We start from the raw sequence: 10,641 nt of genomic DNA, 5'->3' as shown, positions 1-10,641 counted from the left end.
AAGTTGGCACATTTGTATATTTATTATTAATATGATTATTAATAAATAATATTAACTATTGTATTTTATTAGGGAATAATTATTTTTGTTGTGAAAATAATAATTAAAGAGAGTATAACTAGTTATTATATCATAATGTATGCTTAATAACTCATGTACAAGTGTTTTGGACACTTTAGGATACCATGTCTTAACTAGTTATTTCATGCATTTATATAAAGGAGGAAGAAGACAAATTTTGTCTTTTGTCCCCATGGCCGAATTCATCGTAAGGCTTGGGAGGTTGCTTGTCAACCTCCCTCCTTGGATCCCCATGCCCTTAAAGTAAGATCATTACTTTAGATTAAAATATGGGGTAACTTTTTTACTAGCATGGGATATAAAAGAATGCATGAGGCTTCTATTTTGAAGCTAGTTTTTGGTTCTCTCTTCTTCTCCCTCTCAAATAGTAGCATGCTTCTTCTTTTTTCCTATTCTTGTCTTTTGAGGTATATTGAAGAATTGATGCTTAAAGGTGCTTCTCCTCTGGGGCTTATTTGAGTTAAGTACTTAAAGGCTTAAGAAATACCTTTTACAATATGGGAACTAGCATTCCAAGTGTGTTATTCTTGATGGTGGATACTTGAAGAGAAGATCATCTTCTTTGATTTTTCTATATTCATTAACACCCCAAAACCAAGTGGGTTCAAAGGCACCAAAGGTTGTCATTCTAAAATACTCTATGGTTGTTTTTTAATATTATTCTAATATCTATAAATGGATCCTATATGGTTTGGTTTTTTTATAAACTCGAAAATAATATTGTTATTTTTAAAGCATTTTTGCTCGGTTTTTATGAAAAACTCTCTTTTATTTTATATCAAAACCCGTCATAAATCCCGAAGGATGGTGCATATAAATGGTCTCAATAAGCTGACAGTGAATAAACATGTTCTTTACATCTAACTAATGAATCGTCCACTATTGGGGGACATAATCCTAGGAACAGATTGCATAGAAGTCGGTTTGGTAACCAGGATAAAGGTCTCATCACAATCAAGACCAAGTCTCTAACTCTTCCCGATGGCAACTAAACATGCCTTGTAGCTGTCAAAGGAACCATATGCTTTGTATTTTTTTTTCTTAAAATAATCACATGGAATGTATTATATGGTCCCTTAGAGGCCTCAAAACAAGTACCCAATTTATGTTAGAAATAAAAGCATCAAATTCATTTTGCATGGAAATGGTCCATGTTTGATCATGGAGAGCATGAATGAGAGACTTAGGGTTTCCATATTGGACGAGACATAATTTGAGACTATTGATAGGTTTCGAGATTCCATGTTGAAATCAAGTGACCATCGGGTGGCTAAGAGAGTGTGTCATTGGTGCCTTGGTTAAAATAGTAGAAACTAAGGAGGGTAGATTATCACTATTATACGTAAAGCCGATAGGTGAGGGTTCAGTTTTAGGAGAACCGAGAGGAATGGAGGCTCGGGTATATGAGTAGATGAGGTGTCATGAAAATTATAAAATATGGGTGAGGCATGATTGATCTGATCAAAGAATGTATATGAGGGGCTAATTTAGAGTCACGGAGCGGAAGGGAAAGGTAGATTCGTCAAAATTGACATAACGGTAAATGGTGATCTTTTGAGATGGAAGATCAAGACAATGGAACTCTTAAATTTTTGAAGGGTAGCCGATGAAGAGACATAGTGTAAAACCGGGAGCAGGTTTGTGGGGAGGATTGATGTGAGTGTAACATAAGAACTCAACTACCTAAAGGTCTGAATAATTTTTCTTGAATAATTTGGTGAAAGGAATTTGGTTTTTGATTGAGGTGAAAGGTGTAACGTATAAGAGGTGTGTGACTATATGTAAGGTTTTGAGATAATAGTCACCGAAGGTGGAATATGTAATTGGAAGGAAAAATACGATGGTTTTTAGGATTGATATCACATGGGCTCTGATACCATTTTATGGTCAATGTTTTCCCATAATCGGATACAATACATTCATTAAAATAAATTATGTTACAAAGTATAAATAAGCTTAATCTAATGGACTACTATATTGGGTTATACAAGAGGCACATATAAATATGATGTAATGTACACTAATAACATATTGATCTTGAACATATAACAAATTTCATCTTAATGGCCAAAACAACATAATTTTTTCTACACTAGAGTGGGTAATGGAGAGAGAATAATCCTCTTTTTATGGCCTTCCATATCGGGATTGTATCTTTCTTTGATAAACCAAGAGTAAGTAGTAGATTCTACCTATCCCTTTGGGCATAAGGAAACCAATTAACAAAGGGGAAAAATAAATAAGGAGAAACATTAGAAAAAACAAGAGATGAACATAGTTAAAATAAACTTTGTCTTTAAGCCCTTATTTGATCAACATAGTTAAAATCTAACTTGATATCTAAGCTTTTATTACTGGTCGAAAACGAAATATTTAGTTAAATACATCAAAGGTTTACTCCTACGTCTAATAAAGAAGTTTGAAAGCTAATCAAATACCAACACATGGTAAAAATAAAGACTTAAACTAAAACAAGAAATGTTCCCAAATATGCCTTTTACTCTGAATTACTCTGACATGAGCATGGAAATCAATAATACCTAATTCAACCTTGGGTTAATGAAGGTAATTGACATGACGAAAAAGAAGCAAGCCATATGAATTCCACTTGAGGTATGGACACGACTTGAATGAGAAAGTTTATCGCCTCGCACAGTATACACTTTCCTGGATTCCTCATCTTTCACTTTAATGGTTGAAGAGCCTAAGAAAAAACCAAAACTAGTGAATCATAAATCTTATCTTCTTTCAATATTATAGAGATTCGATCAGTGTTATTGAGTGAAAGGTCAGTTGATATGCCAATTTACAGAACATTAGATATAATGGACATAATTTTTAGTATAAGTTCACGAGGGATTATAAAGGTTCATGCTACAAAAAGAAACGATACAAAATGGACACGATTTCATAGTTGAAATAAGTAAAATAAATTGATATGTGATCTATACTTACACTTATGCTCAATCCATCCAATGGTCTTCTTTTCCACATCGTATGTTACCAACTTATCAGTCAATACAACATCTACATATAAAATTTATGTTTCATCACCTTTTATGTAATAAATATTTATAAATTATCATAAAACTTTTTGGTACCAACTTAAAAAAATATAATTAGTTGAGATATTGGAAGAAATAAAAAAAAATGAATTGTGGCTGACCTCCTAACAAAGTTATCTCTTTCCCATCCTTCGTTTGCAAATTGCTGTCTTGAAAACCGATACACCATTCTTGATCCTGATACAATGTTTTCGTAAATAAAGTAATAAAATGCATTAAGCCTTCAACCACCATACATATGGAAGGGTAAAGTGGATTAAATACATCAACTTCAAATAGGTATTGATGGAGATAAACTTTCAGAGATAATGAATTTTTGAAGTGAAAAGTGACAACCGGAAAACCCTTCTCAACACTATATAATCATAGGAAAAATACAAAGATACAAATAAAAGTTTCAATATTTGAAAATCTTAATCATATAGAGATGAGATTCAACTATATTTATTGTTAGATCTTCAACGAACACTTACTTTCCAGAGTATTTGTAGCATGTGAACTGTTGATCAAGAATGTGACTCTTGTGCAGCATTTATCTAGGTAAATACATTAACCATGAGAATTATATTAAGAAAAATAGAAGTGAAAGTAAACCAAGGGAATTGCACGTGAATAACACAAATATTAATGCAAACATGGAAAAGATCACATATACCTTCTTGATCAATTGCTTGTAAGCCAAATCGGGCAAATAAGCTAAGGTTGTACCACTGTCAATAATTGTTCCTTGATTGGTTCCAACGCCAAACAAATCTTTTGGAAGTTGTAAAACATCAGCACCTACCTGAATTTCCTTTAATTCAACATTATAATGCTCCCTGTGATGCAGATAAATCATAAGAAACATATATTTCAAGTTAGGACAAGTTATCTAATGTTGGTCATGTACACTACCAAAGTTGTTAGAGTTAGCTACCACAAAGGGTAGCCTGTTAATTTCAATTACGTTCAGTTATGTAATTCTTTTAGTAGCTGATTTATTCTTTTAATTCTTACATATACATGTATTTGGTAGCGTGTTCATAATCAATATAGAAGATAGGAAATTCAAATCTCTCTATTTATCTCTCTCTCTCTCTCTCTCTCTCTTGTTCTTGATTTCAACATGGTATTAGCTTTTTCGTCTGTTCTTCCACATCATTTTGAATTTTTTATCATTTTCGATTCAATCTCTTCTTCATTTGATTCAATTTTACTTCAATCCATTCATATTTCATCTCGATTTGATTTAATGTTTAAATCCTATACCAATTCGATTTAATCCAATATTGTTGATCTTTCAAACGCTTTCTACCTTGTATAATCTGATAATCCTAACATAATTCTCATTAATAATGTTTTCACTGGAATTTGATACTCAACTTGGAAACGATTAATGATTATCGTTCTATTTATGAAAAACAAGCTTGCGTTCATTGATGGAACCATTTCTAAGCCACCAATTGATTCGTTGTGGTATGCAAGTTGGTACATATTCAATTCTATGGTAATTAGTTGGTTACAAAATTCTCTTTGTCATCACATTGATGAAAGTGTTCTCTTCCTTCAAACTGCTCATGACATCTAGAAAAACTTAATCATCGATATGAACAATCTAATGGAGCTCTCATTTATCAGATCCGACAACAATTATATTCTTTATTAAAAGGATCTAATGAATTATCCACTTACTACATCAAATTGAAGAATAATTGGGATGAACTTCGCATTATCCAAATTACATTTTTAATCATGATGTAATTGATATGAATGTTTTAAATGATTAAACATTTAAATTACTCAAAGAAGTCATTGGTATTCAGTCTTACTAAGAAATCGTGTCATTCTAAATCACAATGTCATTGCTTAATTGGTTTTCCATCCAACTTCAAATTCACTAAATCTAAGAGAGAGGAACCTAAGTATGATGTTTAGATTGTAACCACTGAGTCATCATCAAACAAATCTCAAGAACAATATCAACATCTTCTTCAACTACTCAATCACACCAAATTTCAGTCGTAGTCATTTTCTCATAGCCATGCTTACTCTTCCATCCTTGAAGCTCCACTGCACTCTGATGTTACTTCCTTTTTTATACTTTGTTTCTAATGTTCATAAGTATTCTGCATTTCTTCAACCACACTTATCCTTTATCACGGATAGTCGGACAGTAAAGCGACTGACCATATGTGTTCTAACAAATGTCATTTCCAGTATATGACTAAATTCACAAACAATCAATTAGGCTTCATAATGGTCATAACTTGTTCATTTTATATTGTGGTGATGTTCAAATACATGATTCAATCATCTTGCATTATGTTTTATATGTTTCATCTTTCAAGTACAATCTTCTCTTTATCACCAAACTCAAATCTAAGTTACAACCATTTGTCTTGTTCACCTTTGAGAAATACCTCATGTAGGACACAACGTTGAAACATAGTTTAACACTTGGTATCCTTGGCAAAAGAATAAATGATTTGTACGTATTTCAATACAATGATCTTTAAACAGTGTCTTTCAAATAGTTTTCTATGTTTACTTCCTTTCCATCATCTCATGTACTCATTTCTAGTTCAAACATTACGTTCCCTTATATGATTTGACCACATCTCTCAAGCTAGCATCTATTCCAACTTCCTTTGAGTTATCATAATCATGATATTGATGCATGCTTAACTTGTGATCAAGCTAAACAATAACATTTTTCATTTTCGTATAGTAATTCTATCTCCAAAGCTCATTTGATCTTGTCCACATCGTTATTTAGAGACCACACAAACATCCTACTCATGATGGTTATAAATATTTTATAACAATCATTTATGACTTTACAAGACACACATGGATTCATATTTTGAATGATAAGAGTTATGAATTTTTATTGATTGAAGCCTTCACTTCACTCGTGAAAAACCAATTTCAAGTAACTATGAAATGCGTAAGAACTGATAATGCTAAAGAGCTTGATTAAAGTATTGATAGAGTTACTTTTATACAAAAGAATGGTATACTTTACTAAATATCAACATCTTACACCCCTCAACAAAATTCCCTTATTGAACTCAAACATAGGCACATTTTGGAGGTTGCTAGAGCCTTATACTTTTCAATGGATTATTGGTGAAGCTTATTAGGGAGAATATTTTAGAGCTTTTGTTAACCCTTTCAAAGATTCTTGCAAACCGCTCTCTATTTGAGGCTTTGTAAACAAAAAAATAGAATTGAGTTCACTTAAAGCATTTGGTTGTCTTTGCTTTGTCTGTTCTGTCCTAATGGGAAGTGATAAGTTCATGCCTATATCTCATCCTTTCATTTTTATTAGCTACCCTTTGGTCAAAAAATCTTATAAAGTTCTAAATCTAGTTACAAAAAAACTTCTTATCTCACAAGAAATCAAATTCTTGGATAATATTGATATTACATGCAAGCAATCTAATATGATTGTTGTTCCTCCTGCTGATACCAACTTTTCCACAAGAAGAATTATGATAAAGTATAAGAATTCTTTATCAACCAACTTGTTTGCAAAACTATGTATGCAACAAGATTGTCTCATCTAATAATAGCCACTTGTGTAATCACACCATAGAAATTTTGTTTATTGGTCCATAATATTATAATTCTATTGTCAATACATTTTATTCTTTTTCATGTGGAAGCTAATCACTATGATCCATCCTTTTATCATAAGATAAAGGTATCTTTGAAAGGGAATCTACCATGCAAATTGACATGAATGCCTTGAATGCCAATGGTACATGAGATATCATCAAACTTCCTAAAATAAAGAAACCATATGCATGCGGATTAGTTTATAAAATGAAGTCCCATGTAGATGGTTATGTTGTGGATTATAAAGCTAGTCTCGTTGCTAAGGGATTTACACAAAAAGAAACTATATACTATCATGAAACATTCTCAATAGTGGAAAATTGACAACTGGTCATAGCATTGTTGCTCTTGTTGTTAACTCAAGCGCGATACACATCAATTTGATGTTAATAACATGTTCCTACATGGCGGCTTGCGTAAGGAGGTTTACATGCAAATTCCACCGGGTCATAAGCCTCATCTTTATCTCTTTTTTATCGACTTCGGACAGTGTGTAGGCCAAACGTTTTGCATTCCTACAGTTTCAATTTTATTCTCTTTGGCCAAATGGCCATTCTCTTTCTCTTAAAAGACAACACATTCAACCATCATTGTAGCCATTTATGTGGATGATATTTTTGTCACTAGAAATGACCTTGATGAAATCAAAAGTCTTAAAACCTTTTTGAATGACCAATTTAAAATCAAATATTGGGTTTACTACATTTATTTCTTGGCATTGAGTTTGACAAAATTAAACGAGGCATGGTTATTCATACAAACAAGTTCATTAAGGAGTTGCTCTTAGCCTATAATATGACTGATTCCTCATCAGTTACAACTCATCTTACTTCTCAAGTTAAACTTCTTCAAATTATGAACGATCATATCCTAGGTGCTACCATTTAAAAAAACCTATTAGCAAACTCAACTTTTTATTGCACACTCGACTTGACCTTTTCTTCTAAAAGCAGTATTTGAGTCGGTTCAACAAGACTCCATCTCAAGTTGTCTATAAAGATGCATTACATGTTCTTCAATATCATAAAGGATCAACTTATCAAGCTCTTTATTACAATGACAAACCTCACTTCAAGCTAAGATTGGGCCTCCTATCACACGAAGATCTGTTAGTGGTCACTCCATAATCGTTGGAGGCACACCCATCTTTTGGAAATCAAAAACCAAGTTACAATCTCCTTGTTGAGGCTGAATATTGATCTGTGAGACGAGTGTGTTTCAAACATCACTCATATTCCCTTAAAGTGTGATAATATGGCAACAATATACATCCTCTCTAAACCTCTCTTTCATGAGAGACAAAGCAAATAGAAGTATATAGAGCTTGACTGTCATTTTGTGCGAAAAGAAGTTCAAATTGGTTTTATTCGTTTATCACATGTTGCAACGATCGTTAATGAAGGGTGTTAGCCAAGCTAAATCATCACATGTTTGTCACGTGCACTACCAAAGTTATTGGAGTTACTTACCACTAAGGGAAAGTTCATTAATTCCAATTAATTATGTTCTCATAGGTAATTCTATTAGTAGCTAATTTCTTGTTGTTGTACATATATTTATAAGGTAGCTTGTTCAAAATGAATATAGAAGATAGAAAATTCAAAACCTCTCTCTCTCTCTCTCTCTCTCTCTCTCTCTCTCTCTCTATATATATATATATATATATATATATATATATATATATATATATATATATATATATATATATATGATGGAAGAAATTAAAGGGAAAGCTAGTATAGTAAAGGCCTTACAAGAATTTGAATGAGAATTACTGTATCTTAAAAGGACAACTTACGTGTGACTCATTGATGTTGTCTTGACTTTCGGATATACCACTTCTCCGATAGTAAATATGCCGCCTCCTTTAGAGCCATCCAGGCAATGTGAAAAAATCTTTTTAACCTTTTTGGCAGATGCAAGCTGTGAAAGCATAGAAGAATCTGCCTGCCCAAACCCAAGCATTCCGTCTAGTGGTTGTTCTGATGAACCCAACTCTCCAGATTGTTGAGATCCATACCTATCATGTATAATGGAACAAATGGCGATCGGTAAGATCATATGCTAATAAACATAAGCTATGCAGTTCTAATCTTTAAACTTCGTAGAAACACACTACATATGGGAAGTGTAGACTTGCCCGAATGCTATACTCCCATTCATAGATGTTGTTTGAAGGTCTCCAGAAACTCGATCAAGTTGTACAATATCTCTCACAAAATATCCTGTCGCTGAGCTTCCATCACCATAATTAACAGAATAAGAACAGCGGGTTCCGACCTTACAGTTACCAGTGGCACCCTTCAGTATGGAACTACAAATTCCTTGATCACAACTAACAATTTTTGCAGTTGTGGAAGCCTTTGGATCATACAATGGACGTGATGCCTGGGAATAGTAATGGTACAAGATGTTACTTCGGAAAGAAAGAGAACAAAGATCAAAAGAATGAACTGAATGTAAATTAACTAACTAAACTCATGCTTTAAGTACATGGAATTAAAAGTTTATAAAAGCTCCAAGTAAGAAAAAGAACATACTCCATGGTCACTTTTCCTAGGACATTTTTGACATCCAGCACCATTTACCCATAGAAGGTCACTCCCTGTATCAACCTGCACCATATAGTCCTTTCCGGGAGTCCCTATCCGTATCTTAGAAAAATAAAGGCTACATAAAGACACAAACAAACAATATAAACTTTCATGGCATGAATGCTATACTATATTATATTATATATATATATATATATATATATATATATATATATATATATATATATATATATATATATATATATATATATATATATATATATATATATATATATGCGGATCCAGAACTAAATATAATTGGGCTCTATTTTCATAAAAAAATATATAAAAGCATAAAATTCAATTTTTTGTGGATTTTTCAAAAAGAAATGTCAATTGGGGCAATTTTATGTACAAATGGGTGTTAAGAAGGGTGTTTTTAGTAAAAATATGATTTTTAAAGGGCTTATTAGTAACAAAATTGGTGGGACCCACCCATACACACACATATATATATATATATATATATATATATATATATATATATATATATATATATATATATATATATATATACATCCCCCCCCCCCCCCCCAAAAAAAAAAAAAAATCCATATTGTCTTGATGGCATTCCTTAATGTACAAGAGAAAGAACATATTTTATTTTTCTTATCACAAATCCAGAAAATAGGACCAGAAATTCCAAAAGGATCACAAACACATTCATCTTCCATAGGTGAGTATGCAGGAACTGGATCTAGCCATATTTGTCATGGAAACAACGACTACAGGAACAACACTGAGCAATCAACAAAAAACAATCTTGAATACATAAATGTATATATTAAGAGCGAGAGAACTAACGCTGCTGAGGTAGGGTTACTGTCGCCACCTATGGGGAGGTGGACGGCTGAGAGAATCCTCCGATGACGTTGGGAATCATGAGCTTTGAACTCAGTTAAAGGCTTCTCTTTGCCAGCAAATTTATGCTGAACCTGGAAGACGACATTGGCTGATCCCAGCAAACACAGTTGAAGAAGAACAAACCCAATAACCAAAACAATAAATTCTCCTTTATTCAGTTCCATTTCCTACGAATGGAAATGTATATTTTGTTCAAATGAGTCTCTTGAGGGTTAAATAAATGAACAAGTGCATATTGCCATGTTTTATAAATGATAGTTACTTGGAGGGAAGAAGAATGTGAGGACAAGAAAATTAACCCACCTCGGCTTAGCCGCTAATAAAGAATCAAAGCCAAATTAGAGGCAGTTCTGACAACAAACAAATAATTATTATCTTTGTGCGTGTTCACATTGCTTGATACTGACCGATTCCTCATCCAACTAGTTTATATTTTC

At 32.6% G+C, this 10,641-nt stretch overlaps 1 pseudogene across 1 annotated transcript; it reads right to left on the bottom strand.

Moving 5' to 3' along the window:
• Window positions 1–2,570: 2,570 nt before the first annotated feature.
• On the bottom strand, window positions 2,571–10,401 carry LOC145129376 (aspartic proteinase 36-like; annotated as a pseudogene). Its single transcript, XR_013717473.1, has 9 exons — window positions 10,145–10,401; window positions 9,287–9,416; window positions 8,887–9,134; window positions 8,538–8,766; window positions 3,741–3,960; window positions 3,620–3,645; window positions 3,248–3,323; window positions 3,037–3,108; window positions 2,571–2,785 (listed from the first exon to the last, which is right to left on the bottom strand). The product of XR_013717473.1 is annotated as an aspartic proteinase 36-like (transcript).
• Window positions 10,402–10,641: the final 240 nt, after the last annotated feature.

This window comes from Lactuca virosa, chromosome 8 (assembly GCF_052849685.1).
Source record: "Lactuca virosa cultivar CGN04683 chromosome 8, Lactuca_virosa_CGN04683_v6, whole genome shotgun sequence".
In the NCBI taxonomy this organism is placed as follows: Eukaryota; Viridiplantae; Streptophyta; class Magnoliopsida; order Asterales; family Asteraceae; genus Lactuca; species Lactuca virosa.
Note: the sequence above shows the minus strand (reverse complement) of the source record. Positions and strands in the feature narration are given on the sequence as shown.